The sequence below is a fragment of the Tiliqua scincoides genome, chromosome 2 (assembly GCF_035046505.1).
Source record: "Tiliqua scincoides isolate rTilSci1 chromosome 2, rTilSci1.hap2, whole genome shotgun sequence".
NCBI lineage: Eukaryota > Metazoa > Chordata > Lepidosauria > Squamata > Scincidae > Tiliqua > Tiliqua scincoides.
In genome coordinates, this window is record NC_089822.1 from 244,456,225 (window position 1) to 244,472,055 (window position 15,831).

General features: G+C 43.3%; 1 protein-coding gene and 1 pseudogene across 10 annotated transcripts in view; one reads left to right on the top strand and one right to left on the bottom strand.

The window, feature by feature from the left end:
- Window positions 1-15,831, top strand: part of FHIT (fragile histidine triad diadenosine triphosphatase) — a 1,225,929-nt gene that overhangs the window by 286,388 nt on the left and 923,710 nt on the right. The gene's annotated exons all lie outside the window — the stretch shown is intronic.
- LOC136642331 (5S ribosomal RNA) lies at window positions 14,589-14,707 on the bottom strand (annotated as a pseudogene).

Consider the following 15,831-nt stretch of genomic DNA (forward strand, 5'->3'; position numbering starts at 1 on the left):
GCCATCTTTGTACATGATTGAAAAGCATACACAGGCATACTCTCTGTGGGGATCTGAACTTTTTCCAGAGTGCCCTTTCCAGAAGTGACCCTGCCTTGAAGCCCCAAACTTAAACTTCAGAGAATTTGGCAAGCAGTTTTAAGTTTTGGTGCAAAAATAGCTTAAAGAGAAATCTGATCTTCTAGGTTGTACCTGTGAATTTTTTCCTTTAAATTTCTAAAGTGAGGGGACTTCAGTGAACCAGTTTGGGGAACTCTGTGAAATGCTTCTGCAAAGGAGAGGAAGAGTGCAAGGTTCACTCCCAAATCTAATTTTTTCTCTTTTTCCGTCAAGATTGCAAGTGCTGTTATGGATTATCAGGTTCAGACTTTGATAGGTCTCTTGTACTTTTGAAAGGTTAACAGAGGAGATGTCACTGCTGAGGGCTTTTCTGATCACAGCCCTTCAGGGATGAGTGAAGTTGCATCTCAAAATGTCTGTTGTGGTCAACTTGGAGTTTGTTCACAATATTCAGTGTGTGGTAGGGCAGCAAGAATGTAGGGCACTGAGTGTAGAACATGAATGCTGTGTGTGCCAGTTAAGCATTACGTCCAATATTTTAAGGCAAGGCACAATCTCACTTCCCTTCCACACATGGAATTTGTCCACTTTTGCAAGTGTGTGAACAGATCCTTAGAGGGTCTATATTTAGCAACTGCAAATGTCTTTCAGAAGACTCACATCTATGTTGTTCGTTCCCTTGGGTGGAATGCAGATAAATTGACCTCATTCCCTCTCTTTGCAACTGAGCTAAAACAATAATATTAATGTAGTGAAGTTAAAGCTGTGAGCATAGATGTTGGTATTCTTGACATATGACAGTAGCTTCAGAGGTATTCCTCCGTGCTTGTGCTTTTTCCTGCAGAGGATGAGACTAACACGGACTTAGAGAAACAATGGTGATTATTTAGAGGATCCATCATGATAAAATATCTCTTTCTGGGAATGTGTGTTCCACTAGATTAGTATTATTGATCATTCACTCCTCAAGTAGCCTACAGATGATTTTGGAAATCTGAAACTATTCTTCTCTCTTGTCTAATGTAATTACCACTACAAAGTATAATCTAATTAGAAGACAACAAGGATGCATTCTAATTGTTCTAATAAATTATGCTACAGATTTACACTTGCCGTTAGGTTGCAGCAAGAAATCAGTGTGAAATCTTGCCTTTCTGTTGTTTAAAAGAAAAAAAAAATTCCAGTTCCCTCTGACTAAAGAAATGGAAACACACCTGAAAAGTACGTGTTCTGTCAAATGGGTCTTTTCAGAAGAAATGTGGATTTTTTTAAATCTTTAACTCTGAATGGACTTTTGCTGCAGGATGCCAGTGTGGTGACCTGCATTGCTGTTATTCTATCAGTACAATAGAATGGATTTAAGTAGCCTTTAAATTCTAGTAATGTATTTTTTTTGTAGAAAGCTGTATGTTGGTGCTGGATAGAGAATGGCTGAGACCACACCGTTTGTGGCGCTCATTGCAAATAAAAATAACAGGGCAAAGGAATACTAATGTAGTTGTTTGTGAGAGAAGGTTTTGTGAGATAGTGTTCTCTAAGTCCCGAGCAGAAGTGCAAAAATCCACATGGAAATGAAGATTTCCCACTGAATAATTGCACAACTGATGCAAAACCCATGTGGGTTGACTTATCCATAAGACGCCTGTGAGTTTTTTTGCAATGGAATATCTGAGTGCCTCTTTCCCACTTTTCACCTCTTATTCCATGAATTTGGGTTTCTGAATATATGGTCTCAAAACTCACCTGGTAGTTGATATCCATGGGTTTTGTGGCCTTGGAGGTGGTGAAATGGCACCCTAGACTGGCTCCCAGCAGAGCCCTCCACCACAGTTTGCCCTCTCCTTGTTTTCTCTCCCCTGAATCAGGAGTCCGGGCAGATACGACTGTCCAGGATGCCATGGTGCCTCATGCTACCTGGGAGAGGAGCTGCACAGAGGTGGAAGGCAGCCTTCTCTCCCCCTTATTTGTGGTGAATAGAAGAGATAGCAGCGCAAGTTGCTCTTGCTTGATCTTTTGCTCTTTATCCTTGGGATCTGGGCAGAGGGGAGGAAAAGGAAGAGGAAACCTCCTTCAGGACAGCCAAGAGTGTTTTGATTCTCTTCCTGCTGGAGAGAGGAAGGAAGATGCCCTTTGTGTATATTACCCTATGCATTACCTTCTGTTTACTCTAAAGTAAGTCCCATTGCATTCAATAGGGCATACTCCGAGGAAAATGTGTATAGGATTGCAACACAATTTGTGGGGAAGGAGGCTTGCAATTTATCTCACAAACTACTGTTTGTCCATTTGCATTGGTCTTCTTCCTCTCCACTCTCCTTTCTCCACTCCATGCACAATTTTGTAAGTCTCAGTCATACCCCCCTTAAGTCCATTTTTTCCCCCCAAACTAAAAAGCCTCAGTGCTGTAACCTTCATAAGGAAGGTGCTCCAGCTCTCTGTTCATTTTGGTTGTCCTCTTTTGTATCTTGGCAAGTACATGGCAATGAAACCCGAAGACCATAAATGTGGTATATTCAGACTGCAAGAAATTTGGAACAAGGCAGTATGAACAGTGCTAGGAATCTGGAACTCCAGAGTCCTTTTAGAAATGACAAATATGATTCCAGGAAGCCATGAAAATACTTTAGTAAATCTGTTGGTTGATCCATCCGTCTGTCGTTTCATACTCTAGAGCAGCAACATCCAAAGTCTTTAACTGCTGAGTTCAGAAAATGTGATCCCTGTCCAGACCGCATTTTTCCATTCCGCCTCAGTGTAGCTCCTGGATAGATCTGGGCTTTGGGATGCTCTGGGCAATTGCATCTGTTACCTGGTGTCCTGGAAGGCTGTGCAACAGGACGTCCGGGCAGACACGACTGCCCAGAGTGCCATGGTGCCTCTTTCTACCTGGAAGAGGAGCCGCGCAGAGGCGGAATGGAAAGGTCCACTTACCAGGTGAACGGATTCATCTGAACCCCGGATCCAGCCCCTGGGCCAGGGTTCAAGCAGCCCAGCTCAAGAGAGAGAGAGAGAGAGAGAGAGAGAGAGAGCTTTTAGCTGCCTAGAGAGCTGGTTTAGTGGTCGTTCATGTACATTGCAAAGTCAAGCGGTTGCTTGTGAAGAAACCTATCAGAATTTCATATGCATCTAGTATAATTTCAGCATCCGTGCATCTGTTATAGAACCAAGAGAGAGCTTTATTTTTAAATTCTGATCATGGAAAATCTTTGCCTGCTGTCTTATTTTATGTGGTGTGCTGGATTTTTTTTTTTTTAATTATTAGAAATATCTCCTTAAATGAAATTATTGTAATTGATAATATGGTATACCCAACTTTTCTCTCAAGAGACTGGGCCCAGTGTTATTGCTTGTGGATTTCCAGTATGCCAATAAAGGTTTATCGAAGTAAGTAAGAGACTGGGCCCAGTTTCAATTTGCAGACTTTCCTGGCTATTTGCCTGGCTTGAATGTGTGGGCAGTTGCAAGCTCTGTGGGAATATATAAGAAATAACACAACAACAAAAGTTCTTGAGTTCTTGGAGTTCTTGACTGATACTGAACATTTGGGATTGTGGTGACATGTCTGAAGAGAAGTTATTAGGTAAAGCAGAGGTTGTAGACGGTATGCTAGAAAATTAGGGGTGGATGAAATTGCAAATTCCAAAGGTGAGTAATCTGAACAAATATGGTCAACAAATAGACCAAAATCTAATTTAACTCTAGTTTAAACTCTTGATTCTCAGATATGTGCTGGAGCCACAGTGCTGAGACTCAAGTTGAGTCCCGAGTCTCTGCACCCCTTGACTCGAGTCATAAGAGTCATAATGGCGGCCACTGCAACTCATCCAGAGCTGTTTTTCAAGTCATTTTGACTCGAATCTGAGTCTTTCTGAAAAGCGAGTCAAGCTCTGGAAGTGGCAGAAGGAAAAAGCAAGCACACACACAAAATAGAGCCGCAGGCACACAGAAAAGCATGTCTTGACTCAAGTCTATTTGAGTGATTACATTTATAGGGTAAATCCCCCAAGTCCCGAGTCAGCACCCAAGTTTTTTACATGCATGACTGGAGTCTCTACAAGTTGCAAAAAACACGTGTTTTTGTGACTTGAGTCCAAGTCTTCCGAGTCTTGGCCCATTCCTGTTGATTATGCACAGGCCTAGTTCAGATGTCCTGGCCAAATTATGATTGCTAATTACAATTGCTGCAGAATGCAGCTGGACTACAAAACTTGAAAGCCCAGTTTAAACTGTGGTTGCCAGTTCTGATTTTCAAGCAAACTGGTTTGCAGCTGTCTGAATGGGACATAACAGGAAGTGAAGAAGGGAGTCAAACTGTTTGGCTGTTTGTTAGTTTTGGCTGTCATGTCTGAATTGGGTCGTGGTCTTTTTAAAGACTGTGCCCATGATAACCATCAGCAGACTTGGAGGGAAAGCCAGTGGCATCCACATGCATATTGTGTAGGAGTCATCCTTTATTTCATAAGCCATTTGAAAAGCTGGATCGTGTTGAAATGGGAAGAGTTTTCTATATCTTGAGCAGAATTTGACATTTGGCTGCTATTTCATATCATTAATAGCACTCATTTTCCACTCTCATTTACAGTGTAGATAAATTGCTATGGCCTCCCTAATTATATGCCTTTTTTCTCATAATATACCCAGGTTTATTGAAACCTGCAGCTTGAAAATCTGTTGACCTTTGCTGGCCTCCATATGCATAAAAATTATCATTTGTGCATATTTAGTTGAGGGTGTGAGCCTTTCAGTTTTCCAATAGGGGCACATTTTGTTTTTGTTTTCCAAGTTTCACAGTGTGAAAAGAATCCAATTAAAAGAGAAGTACTGATCTTAAGTTTGGCCTCTCACTGTTGTATGCAAACACAACTCTTGGTCAGGAAAAGGAAAGTAATTTATGCTTTTGTCTCCTCCTAATTTCATCATATGCTATCTTTGCAAACTCTATCAATCTGATAAGGTTATATTTTGTATTTTGTACACATTTTTTGGTTTTTTAAAATAAAATAAATATGTTTCAGTGCTTTTGCTATATGCTCTGTCGCCTTCCTAATACAGGCATGTATACAGGTTTTTCAGGGCGTCTCACATGTGTATCAGAAACAGTGGAATCCATTTGCACTGTTGGTAGGAACTAGCTGTTATCAGGAGGAGGCACGGATTATTCATATAATGCTACAGACTTTCATAAGTCTAAATATAATGCATCTCAGGAGGGGAAAAATCCCTCAAAATCATTAGGATTTGATCATGTAAATGCAGGAATAGCATTAAATATCTTTATAATGTGCTTGATTGATGTAATCGGTTTCAGCAGCCCCATCGGGACATCTATCTTAATCTATTTTCCATGTCGCTACTAGAATGGAATCTTGTCACAGGTCTCTTGCCAGTAAGTAAATGCCAAGGCAGAGCAGAAACATTTATTTTCGAAGTGGAAAACATTTATTCTTTGAAAGTAAGCTTCCGCTAATCTTTTGCTGGTTCCTAACACCGTCACCATGATACCAAGTGATTTAATGCAGCTATAATAAGTATATTTGATTTCAGAAAGTGTGCTTGTTTTGAGATCTGCCAGCCAGTGGATTCTTGTCATTTAGTCCTTAGCATATTCTTCTGGATGCCCTGCACGATTAAAGCATAATTTATAATAAGAGCAGGCAAGATTTAAGTCACACAATTTAAGTCTCTGCTGGAATTCAACTCTTTTTTCCCACCCACTCGTCTCTCTCTGCTTAATTCCTATTGAGTCTTTTGCTTGGCGTGGGGGAGTTTGCCTTCTCAATTGTGTCATAACCACTGTTGGCCTCCATTCTTACCCATAGCTTTACCCCTTGATTCAAAGGACTCACAGCCCGATCTTATGCTTACCAGCCGTCGTCAGTTCCTCCTTTGCAATGGTGCCAACAGCTGTAAAGCAGTCAGCATCTGTCACAAAGGATGCTCCAACAATGTGCAACTTAGCATGTTGGGAAGGACGTGAACCCCCTTCTCATGTCATCATTTTTACTGCTGATCGCTGATGGGGTAAGGCAGTGGGGGTGGTGGGAGGGTGGAATGGGAACAGGGAGGGGTAGAATGGGGTAAAGGAGGGCAGGGAGGGGCAGGAAATGGTCAGATCAGTTCCTGGGAGGGGACGGGATTGGGCAGCAACAGTGCAGCTGATATCTTAATCCACATCTGGGGTTTAGTCTTGCAGCACGGGTCAGCACACAGTTGGACAGCACAATAACTATTGTAGGTCCAAGTAGATTTGTCTGCGCCACAGAAGCTGGGTAAGGGAATTATTGTTCTCTTACGCAGAATGAGAGAGATGCTCTCTGCAAACTGCTTCACCACCACCGGATGCTGCTGCATTAATGGGGGTCAAAAGTATAAGACTAGCCTGTTAAACTGCCTTTTCACCTGTTCCATGCATAAAGCACTGTGTTGCATATGCTTTAACCACAAATTGGATTACTACATTTCTCTGAGAGAAGTAGTTTTGGGTGGGGGATTTGTGGCTAAGAAGGGGCAGAGGAAGCTCAGCTGTTCTCTGGCTCTGTTATTTCTCTCCTCCAAAAGAGAATATGTGTGTTGTTATATGTGTGTAATATATGTGTGAGAATATGTGTATATTCCAAGTGCCTTGGAATAATTAATTAATTATTAATAATTAATTGTGAAGTCTTATTAAAAATATGAGGGGGAATAATTAGCTTTGTGTAAGGCACAAAAATAGCCTGGCACCAGCCCTGGATGGCATTTGTAATAGTGGTGGGGGATATGTGCATTTCCAAGGCCTGTTCCTGACTTCTCAAGAGCTTTGCTGCTGGGTTGAATGGGTTGATCCAGAGATGGAATCGGGGGGAAATAAGAGATAGGGGAAAGGGAAGCAAGGAAGTAATAAATGCAGGTAACAGTGTCATGAAATCAAAGATAAGGTAAGTTTTAGTTCCTCATTGTTGGATGGAATGCCTACAAGATGATGGTGTGTACCTCACAGGTCTGAATAGCAATGTTTGACTGCTGGCTGGCATTTGGTTTTGCACTTCTGTTGAACCTGTCAAAAATATGCAGCTGGAGTTCTGGCAGTTTGATTCTGCCTCTTTCCAGGTGCTTTCAGAGCAAGATCAGCAGGAGTGCTTTGACTTCTGTGCAACTGACTTGCCTTATTTTCTTCTACAGAACTACCACTGACTTAATTGCTCCCTCTCTTTTGGTTTTTTTAATCCCCCCACCTTATTGGACCACTAACATTTTGCTTTGGGAATTTTGTATTGGCCCATTTTGTGGTGGGTCTGTGTATGCTGAAGAGTGCAACCCTAAACTTGCACTCAACCAGTGTAAGTCACTTACCCCAGTCAGGGAGTGTTGCAAAAGTGCCACGAGGCACTTCTGCAATGACTCAGGAGCAGGCCATGCTGGTGGAGGGATATGCACCAACCTGCTCCTGCTGAATCCAGATTGGCACTAGGTGAGTTTGCGCTGGCCTGGGGAGGTTGGTGTGGGGGTTTTGGGAGGGGGGGAGGGGGGAGGGAGGGCGGAGCAGGGGCGGAGGAGAGCAGGTGGGTGGACCGGACCCAGGGAGGGGCCTCTTAAACCAGATCCTAAGGCGTTACACTGGACTGCTTGGATCTGTGCCAGTGATTTAGCTGGTGCAGATCTGAGTAGTCCCATTGAGGTGGCTGGGGCATTACTCAGGAGTAAGGGGACATGTCCCCTTACTCCAGGTTGTGCTTCCTCCACCTTCAAACTTGCACTGCATATAGGGTCGCCTAACTGGCCGGCCTGATCCAGTGCAGGTTACGATTGGACTGCCCATTTAGTTTCACATGCATAGATTCATTGATGAGTTTATGTGCAGTCACTTCAACAAGAGTAGTTCTATGAAATGCAGCTCTGTTTTCTATAGTGCTCAGATATCTCAATAAAGCGTACTGCTTGGAGAAGAAACAAAAGGCTTTTTTGAACTTGCTTTGCAGTCAATATAATTGATTAAGCCTGAATGTGTGTTAGAAGCAAAGTAAAACCCATTTCTTTGGGCTGCTTTTTTGAGGCTAAAAGGCAGCCCGATCCTATCCGCGGGGCTGTCTCCGAAATAAGTGCGCATAAGAGTGCAGCCTTACTGTTATGGGGCAGCGAATGGATTTTGTCTAATTGAATTTTGTTCTACTTGGATTATTGCTTACTCTGATCGTTCGGGATGGCATGAATTGTACATTTAAATAAATGCAATAAAGTAAATACAGCCATGTAGAACTGGGTATTTCATTGCCTAATATCAGTGTTGGAGATGGAGGAGGCAGGTTGAGCAAATGTCTTGGTGGTGTGCATCTGAGTGGTGTAGTAGTTGGAGTGTCAGGCTAGGTGTAGAGAAACATGGGTCCAAATCATTCTTCAGCCATGTAGGTGACTTTGGGCCAGTAACTTATCTCTCAGGCTAACCAAACGTAAAAGGCGTGTTGTGAAGATAAAAGGGGGAGGGGATAGCAAGAACCATGCACACTATCTTGAGCACTTCGGAGGAAGGGCAGGCTATAAATGCCATCAGTAAGTAAATTAAATAATAAAATAACTGGGGACCAACTGTTGTAGTTATTGGGGGTTAAAAAGGCTGGCAATCAGTTGCCAACTCTTACTAGCCTGTTAAAAATGCCCGTAATTGCTTTCAGCTGGAGATGGATGTTGATTCCTGGAGGTTTCAGGCCAATCCTGGAGGGTTGGCCACTCTAGCTGTTAGAATGAATGGCCTTCCCGCAGTGCCCTCCCCTCCCCTTTGCCGGCTTCTCAATGTCCCTAGAGGTTTTTCCATCCTACTCAACTTACAAAATTATGTGTGTGAAACTTCTAAGGGTTGGTTGAACTAAAAAGAAAATGGGAGGCACTTAACTAGCTGTTATCTCCTAAACAGAAGAACAAACCCCCTGCTGTAAATTGAAGATGGGAAATTACAATTTAAATTATGATAGTAGTGATAATAGATATACTGCTGCCTCTTGTGGATCAATGGGACTGCCCCAGAGCACTCTCGGTTTTTATACAGTGAACAGATCCTCACAGTGTGTGATCCTTCAATTGTATTTATGGAAAAAATATCTCACACTTCATTTGTTCAATCTTAAACTCAAATGTTTATTGCAATGTGCAAGGGCATTAGAAGTAGTTACTTAGACAAATTAAATGATTCCGTGCAGTGGCTTTGAAAAGTCTAATTTCTATGCATTGAATAATTTTTATAATTGTGCACAGAGAGAAGGGGGGGGGGAGAAGTAAATTTACATTGTTATTCATAACATTTATGTCCTACCCTGTTGGTTTAAATGTCAGCAGCTTATCCGAAACCCATTTGTAAGCTAATAATGTCTCGTATACACAAATGTTTAAATAACATTAAGATTTCAATGCTAGAATATTAAATGGCATTATCTGTCTTTAACTTCTTTTAATGTAGATTGCTGCAAAGTCTTTTGGAGTTGGCACAATCTGGATTTTTAGATTTCCAGATATTTTAATGTGTTCCTCCTATAACAGCTCCTTTGGAATCATTATAGTCTTTGCATGCAAATATGCAATTAGGACATTCTAAAAAATACATATGATGGGCCTAGTAATTTGAAAAGGCTCCTTTGGGTATTCAGTGAATGTAATTGAGTTTTTTCTTTAAACCCTGTTATGTTTTTGTGTCTTATAATCAGGGGATAAATTCCTCGCTGTGTTAAGTAAAATATTAAGCGTGCATCTCTGTGTGTGTGTGTGTAAATTTATATATTTCACTGTTACAACTATGACCACGGCCATGCTGGAATGCATGTTTGGTAATTTTTCATGTCACTCTGTTTGGCATGGATGATGCAAGTCGATCTCATGAACAACTAACTCTTGTTAACACTGCCAGTGACATCATTAAAGTTATCTGTACGCAATACAGGTGCCCAGGCATTATTGATGAGTCACATTATTGGGTACAGGAGACTTATGGTGAACAATGTATAAGCATATGGGTCATGCTTCTCTGATCCTGTAGTGTAGAACAGGGGTGCCCAAACCCTGGCCCACGGGCCACTTGCAGCCCACTGCGGGTCCCCATCCGGCCCCCAGGGGGTCCCCCACCTCCAATGGGCACTCGGCCCTCACCCCAGCCCGCGCTGGCCCACCGCGCGAGTTCCGCGCCTTGCTTTCCCTCACTGCCGCTGAGCTCAGTGGCAGCAAAGGAAAGACGAGCCCAGCTGGCTTGCAGGGCCTTTTATAGTGGGAAGGTAACGTGAGACTTGCAGGTCTCGCTTTACTTCCCACTATAAAAGACCCTGCACGCTTGCATGCTAGTCTCCTTTCTTGCCCAGGGGCTGGGCTGGGCTGTGCTCTGCTCCGTTTGGCTCAGCTCCCCTCCCCTCCCCTCCTGCAACCTGAGCCAGGGGAGAGATCGAGAGAGATCATGAGGGAGGGGAACCCAGCCCAGCTCGCAGCACGTCTCCCTCCGGAGCGAGGGAGGGCTGGTTGGCTGGCCACCCAGGCAGGCAGGCAACAGCAGCAGCAGCACATGGGCAGACAGGTAGGCAGCCCAGGCAAATGAAGGTGGGGAGGGCGAGGGGGCAGGTGAGCAGGCGGGTATGTGAAAGTGTGGAAGATCCCCCTCCCCCGTGTGTGTGTGTGTGTGTGTGTGTGTGTGAATGGGATCATAAGCTGGCATGAATATCCCCCCTTTACTAGGGTGGATAGGATCATAAGCTGGCATGAAGATCCCCCCTTACTAGGGTGGATAGGATCATAAGCTGGCATGAAGATCCCTCCCCTTACTAGGGTGGATGGGATCATAAGCTGGCATGAAGATCCCCCCCCTTGCTAGGGTGGATGGGATCATAAGCTGGCATGAAGATCCCCCTTTGCTAGGGTGGATGGGATCATAAGCTGGCATGAAGATCCCTCCCCTTACTAGGCTGGCATGAAGATCCCCCCCCTTGCTAGGGTGGATGGGATAATAAGCTGGCATGAAGATCCCCCCCTTACTAGGGTGGATGGGATCATAAGCTGGCATGAAGATCCCCCCTTGCTAGGGTGGATGGGATCATAAGCTGGCATGAAGATCCCCCCTTTACTAGGGTGGATAGGATCATAAGCTGGCATGAAGATCCCTCCCCTTACTAGGGTGGATGGGATCATAAGCTGGCATGAAGATCCCCCCCTTGCTAGGGTGGATGGGATCATAAGCTGGCATGAAGATCCCTCCCCTTACTAGGCTGGCATGAAGATCCCCCCCTTGCTAGGGTGGATGGGATCAGAAGCTGGCATGAAGATCCCCCCCTTGCTAGGGTGGATGGGATCATAAGCTGGCATGAAGATCCCCCCTTGCTAGGGTGGATGGGATCATAAGCTGGCATGAAGATTCCCCCCCCCCTTACTAGGGTCGATGGGATCATAAGCTGGATGGAATTAATTCATTCATTTTCGGTCTCTAATATATTCATTTATGTAAATTTATTTAAATTTGAAATGTAAATTAATTCTTTTTTTCCGGCCCCCGACACAGTGTCAGAGAGATGTTGTGGCCCTCCTGCCAAAAACTTTGAGCACCCCTGGTGTAGAATGAAATGTTGTAAGAAACACAGAACTGCTGCTGAAAATTACAGCCATGTTTTGAATATATGTTGAGGCTTCCCTAATGCCTAGGACAACTTACTCCATTTAAAAAATTTATTATTAAATAAATTGTCTTTCTACAGAATGTACCCAAGGTGTTGCACAGTATTAGCATTAAACTAACTTATACCAAAGAAAGATGCCTTCAAAATAATTAAGATCAACAAAGCAGCAAAGTAAATTCAGCAAATCAAAAAAAACCAATCTCATTCCCTGCTATAAACTCACTTAAATGTGGGCCTCTCCCTCCCCCCCTCTCTCTCTCTCTCTCTCTCTCTCACACACACACACACACACACACACACACAAACCAGCACTGTAAACAATAAAGATTTAAAGAAACAAAAGTGCACATCTGATCAGATCCTTACCTCATGAATACCATGATCCATCATTGGCAATATGCAGGCATTTTAGATGATGTATTTTTGTGTAAACAGAACCTCTATCCCTGAGGTGGCTGCATTGTAAGAGATCTTTGTGGTAGTGGCTGAATAGCGTGAAATATAGAACTGGCAGATTCTTTAAAAAAAAAAAAATCAGTTTAGCTGGATATTGTCATCTGATATTGGGAAGACCTACTACATTTCTGAAACCAGCAAGAGCAAAGGTCTAAAATCACACATACAACCGCAAACCTAAAAGAAATTTGTGGCTGTGCTTTGCTCTTATTTTTTACCATTCCCAAGCAGACATTATATTACCTTGTGTCAGTTTTCCATTAATTAGTGTGATCCATTCTCTTCTTCAAATCCAGTTTTCCTTCTCCAGTCTGCCTTAGAAAGAAAACCCCACGGTGGTGGTAAAGAAAAGAACTACTGTACAGCTTATAAGAATAAAATGAAAAGTGTAGGGCTCATAAGGCTAAATCCACAATTATGTCTGGTTGCAACTCCTTTGAGCTATTTTCTTGCTCACCTCCGTGTTGGAGCCAGCCTAAGGACATGAATGCCACATATCATGTTATTGCTCTGACCTTGCTGTTCAGTCTTTCAGTGAGCAAGGTATCATTTTTGAAGAAGAGCGAACTCTGGAGCAAGAATGCCTTATATCAGTGGTTCCTAAACTTTTTCGACCGGCAGCTCCCTTGACCTACTGTGCCACGGGCCGAGACTCCTACAATCTTATCCATTGTATAGGGCAGCAGGTTTTTCACAAGGATTCTGCAGCTCCCCTGGCTGGTGATTCCATGGCTCCCGGGGAGCCACAGCTCACAGTTTGGAAACCACTACCTTATATCTTGGGATTGTTGCTTGCTTGCTATTTCTTGCTACCATTGATGAACAGTTACTTGTCATCCATGTAAGAAAATAATAATAATCCAGCAATCTTTGCACTTTTTCTTAATCCCCTTTAAAAAAGTCAATTGCAATCCAAGGGCATGTTCTTATAGCATAGCTCCCCTTCTCCACAAATTGCATTGCTTGTTTTGAAACAGTGGAGGCTTGTTGGTGTGTCAATTTCTATCCCCTTCCTGTAATGGGTTTGCATCCCAAATTGAGGCATCCCCCTAACCCCCTCCCCCCAGGCTTGAGCCCTGCTCATAACATGATTTTGGAGATATGGTTCAGGCACTATTTATGACAGTTGCTAGGGGTCATGTGGTTCCTATGCTCTTTATTATAGCCAAGTAAATATGAGTAGGTCACGGCCTTCAAAGAGTTGGCAATACCATAAGTTGGCAACCCAACCTCATTTGATGTTCCTCGTCAGAAAATGGAGGAGCCCCAAATGTTTTAACTGCTACTTTTTAAATAATACATATGCATAGCAGACACACCCGAATTTGCTTTATTTCTTTGCAATAGATGCCCAAAAAAGCACTTCTTAAATTAAAAAGCAATTGGAAAGAATTTCTGTGTTAAGTACCTCCTGTTGACAAAAAGGGCACGTTTGTTTCAGCACTTGACAACTGGTTCTCTTTTGAATCATTTACAGAGAGATGAAGCTTAAAACTTGCTTGATGCACCTTACCTTATACTAATACAGCTAGTCTCCTTAGGCTGTGTCTCCTCTGATAGAATTTTCTGAGGGAGGAAGAGGAGATTTGAAGACAACTTATGGGATGGAACTGTGAGTGAAAAAACAACAGTGAAAAAACAAAAAGAAGCAAAAACAAAACAAAAAGCTGATATGGTGGAGACCCTAGTAGCCTGGAATAAAGACTGCCTGAGGTTATGTGACTGGTTCCATGTATGAAATCATTGTTGTGGTGGCCTGTGGGAGCCTGGAACCTTCAGGAATATTGCAGGCCTGTCCCTGATTTGTCACTTGCCATTAAAAAAAAAAGTCATCTATCCCTTTTGGGAGATGAGGAAAAGCATGAAGGCAGAATTATATACCATTGATGACCTGCCCTTCCTTCTAGTGTTCTGTCCAATGATGAAAAAGACATTGGGTTTACTGACCAACCCTAGACTTTTAGGTTTCAATTTTAGAATTTTTTTAATTAATACTTAACACAGATTTTTTCAAAAAATTAAACGTATCAGCCTGCTTGTATTTATATTCTAGCTTGTGGTTAGATTCCATAAGATTGGATTCTGTAAGATTCCATTCCCTGACTGCTATTGCCCTTGGGGCTCGGGCACTGTGGAGACCTTAGCCCATGTCTCCTTTTATTGTGTGAATCAGTTCTCAGATTCTCAGGCCATCTATTTGGATTCTTCCCTACAGACCAAACTAGGGCTCTCAGACACAGAGAAACTGCTTTTTCTCCTCAGTGATGGCTCCCCAGAAGTCATTGGGCGAGTGGCAAAATTCCTTTTACTAGTGGATTAGAAGTCCTAGGCTAGACCTTAGTAAAGTGTCTGTTAATGCCTCCCTGGAGGGAGTAGTTTGTCTGTATGCCAGTAAAGGTTGATTTGATTTATATTCTGGCTGGTTGGCAACCTTCAATCTCGAAAGACTAAGGTATAAGCCTACAGCACCCGGTATTCCCAGGCGGTCTCCCATCCAAGTACTAACCAGGCCTGACCCTGCTTAGCTTCCAAGATCAGACGAGATCAGGCATGTGCAGGGTAGCTCCTCTGCAACGATCCCCTACCCCAGTGGGGAGCGATGGCTCACAGTTTCGGACCCACTACCCTCCCCTGTTAGACTCTGTCACCATCCCATTTATGGCTACAGACTGTATAGACCCTACCTGTATTTCATCCTAACAAGCTCTTGATTGATGTTCTTTATGCAAAGTCCTCTCAGGCAGGCTGTGTTTTTTAGTTATGCATGTGAACATGATATTAACGCAACAGGGACTTGATGTGTGATTGATGGCTGCAAGCAGTACTTTACAGTATAAATGGGTAAAGATTAAATAACATCATAAAAAACCCACAAAATACCCACACGTTCATGTACATGCCCACTTCCATACCTACACTTATACGCACACAGAGAGAAAGAGAGAGAGAGAGAGACCGACATTTTTCTGATTTTAAACTCTGATTTTAAACTCTTGTATTTGATTCCAAACAAAGTATATTGTATTTCATATAAGAAACTGCTTCCCACGCAGATGGAGTAATTAGCCATAATTTACAGCTAAAAAAGAACCTTAAACAAAATTAATTTGGAATAAATCCATCCATCAAATGAGTTGCAGTTTAATAGTTCATTTGGATTTTGTTTAACCTCTCCAATCTTCCTCATTAGGTGGTGGTGGGGAGGGGGGGGTTGAGAGGGGGGGTTAGCAAGATTGAGAAACACATTGGCCTTCTAGGGATTGCATGAGAGCAGTACTGATCATGGACCTCTGTACTTTGCAGGGATGGGAAAACCCAGCATGGCTTGACTCGAGTCAAATCTAGAGTCCCTGCACCCTTGCGGCTTGACTCGAAAAGCCCACCTGTAAACAAGGTGGGAGGGGGTGGGACGAACTGTGTAGGAGCAGGGACAGAAGCGGCAAGAGGGCAAAGGGTCATGTCAGGCAGCTGCAAGGCTGCATCTTTGGTAGCTCTACTCAGAAGTAGTCCCATTTGCATTGGTCATTCAATGAGAATTCATCCCCCCAAGTAGCAGTGGAGCTCATAGCAGCCATGCCATGCCGTGGAAAGCATGATTGCTGTGAACTGCCTCCCCCCCCACTGCCCTGCTTCCTCCCCTTCCCTGGGCTTCTCCAGCCAATCGTAAGGCAAGAACCCCCTTGGCTCCTCCTCCTGCCTT